Source organism: Saccostrea cucullata, unplaced genomic scaffold, assembly GCF_032062105.1.
Source record: "Saccostrea cucullata isolate Sc308-1 unplaced genomic scaffold, CSIRO_AGI_Scuc_v1 ctg1807, whole genome shotgun sequence".
In the NCBI taxonomy this organism is placed as follows: Eukaryota; Metazoa; Mollusca; class Bivalvia; order Ostreida; family Ostreidae; genus Saccostrea; species Saccostrea cuccullata.
In genome coordinates, this window is record NW_026925842.1 from 82,614 (window position 1) to 86,041 (window position 3,428).

General features: G+C 31.1%; 1 long non-coding RNA gene across 1 annotated transcript; it reads left to right on the plus strand.

The window, feature by feature from the left end:
* Nucleotides 1-1,204: 1,204 nt before the first annotated feature.
* LOC134269893 (uncharacterized) lies at nt 1,205-2,632 on the plus strand. Its single transcript, XR_009992670.1, has 3 exons — nt 1,205-1,283; nt 1,581-1,642; nt 2,509-2,632. It is a non-coding gene; the product is annotated as an uncharacterized LOC134269893 (long non-coding RNA).
* Nucleotides 2,633-3,428: the final 796 nt, after the last annotated feature.

The following is a 3,428-nucleotide window of genomic DNA, read 5'->3' on the forward strand; positions in this document are numbered from 1 at the left end:
GTTCATTGACCGTGTTTCTGGATGCTGATTAGATGGGAAAAAACATGTAACTAACATCTGGTAACTATCCATAAGCAGGATACTTCACAAACCACAGAGAGAAGTATATTTAATCGTATATTCTAATCTGTTATTTCAACAAAGACATGCAAAATAATAGTATACAGTTCAGGCACTAAAGGTGTAAAGTTTCCTATGGAAAAAATAGTGAAAACTTAAAATTTATCTTTGAATACGTGTGTAAATAATTCCTGTTTCTCTGATTCATATGATTTAATTTCAAAAAAGGTTGTCCAATAAGCGAGGCCTTTGCTTAACACCAATTGATATGAAATTAAAGCAAAAGAAGCAGTTTACTGAGAACCATCCTATAAACATACAAAACAGGCATAGGTATCTTTCAACCGGTTGTATTTCCTCTATTTCTGTAACGTAACATCTAATTAATGAAATATACTGAGATAACGAACTATATTCAATATCAAAGTCAAGAAAACAAACACAATGGGGGCAGAGCAATCACGGACCTCCAAAACATCAGAAGTTGGATCTGGTGCCATGAAGGAGTGAGCATTATCTGCCAACCGGTCACACCGACCGTGTGCTCCTTGACATGATAGGGAAATAACGGAGAAGTCCGTCATCAGATCACTGTATAAATACTGGACTAACAACAAGTGTGAAAAATGTCAGTCAGCATTTGACTCAATGATAAATTATATTTGCTGACGAGGTCAATGTATCGACTGTATAACTTTCGAAATGATGACTTTAATCGAAACTGCTATTATCTCTCCTGTTTCGTAAACTTATATATCAATAATTAGATATACCGGTATTTATATTTTTATCATTTAAATCTATTTCTTATTCTTTTTGAAGGGAAAGATACAGAAAAAAGTTAATTATATTAATCAAAGACTATGTAGAATACAAAAATAAACAAAAATGAATGATGACCAATGAAGAAAAAAAATGATTGTCTTCAAATCAGACGTTATTAAAGAAGTAAAGAAAACACCGTTGTTTCATTTTAGCTGCATAAATTGAAATAAAATCATTAAAAATTTGTTTATAGAGATGAGATATTTGATTGTCACGGAAACATGTAATTACATATCTAATTAATTTTTAGATCGTTTTGGAAATAATAAACCAAACAAGGAAATGCTAAAATATTGTTAAATTTCTAAAATGGATCTTACTCTACGAACTACATTGATGTATATTGGATACTTTTTCTTGCACTATTTTCTAGTTTCTACATCACAGATATGCGGAGGGTAAGGAAGAATTTAAATCTGTAGATAATTTAAAAATTATATATTTTATAAAACAATAGATATTGTAAAAGGCTTTGGGGAAAATTACTGTAAGTGATTGTTGAATGTCAATGCAATGATTGAAAATTAGTTTGTTGTTGTTTTTGTTCTTTTTGACTTTATCTATTTTTGTTAGAAGACATTTTCTAATTAAGGTTATATTTCCTGAAATGAATTCTTTATAATAAACATAATACATGTCGTAAAACACAATATTTGTGTGCTAATACATGTACATGTGAATATTTTGCTTACCAGGATAGGTGGGAAAACATGTTGCAGTGGATATGTGTGGAACAAGGCAGTGAATAAATGCATACGTTTGTATATTAATAATAATTCAAAATACTCATTCATAAACTGTCCAATCAGGGTTCTCCATGAGCTGTTTTTCTGTGTTGCTTCCGACAAGTAAAATTTTTCTCCGACACAGTTACGATTCAAATTTTATGCTTGTGACACAGTAAAAAAATTGCCGACACAGTCAGATCTGTGATAATTAAAAATCAAAACATAAATTCTCTCTAACTTGGAATTTAATCAAACAATTTTACCGTCTTTCAATTCTAAACGGTGGAGCACTTAATTACTGGAGCTTCACCTTAATTTAGCTTGCATAATCAATTATCTCCAAGACCCTCGCCGGACTTTACGCATGAAGAAACAAACATCAATAATTTGTTTTCACACTTCCTTGTAACGGTTGGTAGTTGCATTAAAATAGAATGTATTGCTTTTTAAGAAAAAAAATTAAATCAGTCTTTTATATAGAGCTTTAGGATTATGTTAGCAACGTAAGTCTAACATAACATCGTACCGAAGTCATTTAATTGATGTAAATGAATTGCTTAAAATGTTCAACATGTTCAAATAAGGAACTCTTAAATGTATTTTCCTATTCTGAAGTTTCTTTTTTTTTGTAATTTGGTAATACGATCAAGAAAACTGACTAATAATCACAGCAAATTTACTCTAAAAAATGTTAAGTAATTCGACTGTATCGACCAGAATTTCCTCTGCTTTTCAGAACACGTGTTTTTACTTATATCAATATGTACCACCATACCATATGTGTAACGAACTAGCGATTCTTAAAAAAAATGTGTACATGTATTCTTTGGTTATTATTATGAATAGTGATTCAGTTGCGCATTAGCTTAATTCATGTCTTGGAATTCCTTTACAGCTTGTGCAAAAGGTTATTTTGGTCATGATTGCAATTTTCCTTGACCTCCTCCAACATTCGGTGTCAACTGCGAGTCCATGTGTAAATGTTCTGTTGAAAAATGTCACCATGTTTACGGTTGCAACAGTAAGTACGTTTCGAATAATGTGCTGATACCCTAGCTTTGATTACGGATTTCAGTAACATGGCAACTGTTCCAAAGATAATTGTACTCACACAAAAGGATGTTTTGTAAAATTTAAAGACGCAGGTACGGTAAGGCTTCCCAGAAGTATTGCAGTGTACTCTGTGCATGCACTGCTCTGGTCCGGTGAACCTTAACGGTACGAGTACTGTAGAGTAAACAATGTTGTATTGTTTGTCTATAAATTGTTAATATTCGTTTCCCTTTCATGCAGGTTATTCGATAAAAATAAAAGGATATAGTTTAAGGAAATAAAGGCACATATTTCTTACGAACATATTGAAAGTCGAAACGTACATATAGTTTCAATTAATGTTCTATGATTATGAAACATAGATTATATTCTTGAATTTTGAGAAATGATTTATACTTTGTTATATATAGACTTAGTAAAGACGATGTATGTCTTTATTCGCTACTTTTACACTGTACTTACATTTTCAGAAGGTCTATATTAATTCTTCTTGATACTTTTTAATAGCTAAACATACCACACCATACACCTTAGCATCAACTTCTACTCTTCTGACATCCTCAGAAGAATTTTCAGCTAGAATTACAGATTTAGAAACTTCGACTGTAACAGAGTCTAGTCCGGAGAAAACCCAGGAAGGTGTATTTCTATAAAGCATTTACATCTCATTATATACATGTAGCTTTTAATAAAATAAATCCAAACATTTAAGTAAATGCATAAATATATTGTTCACAAATGATCATAATCACTAAAATCAAA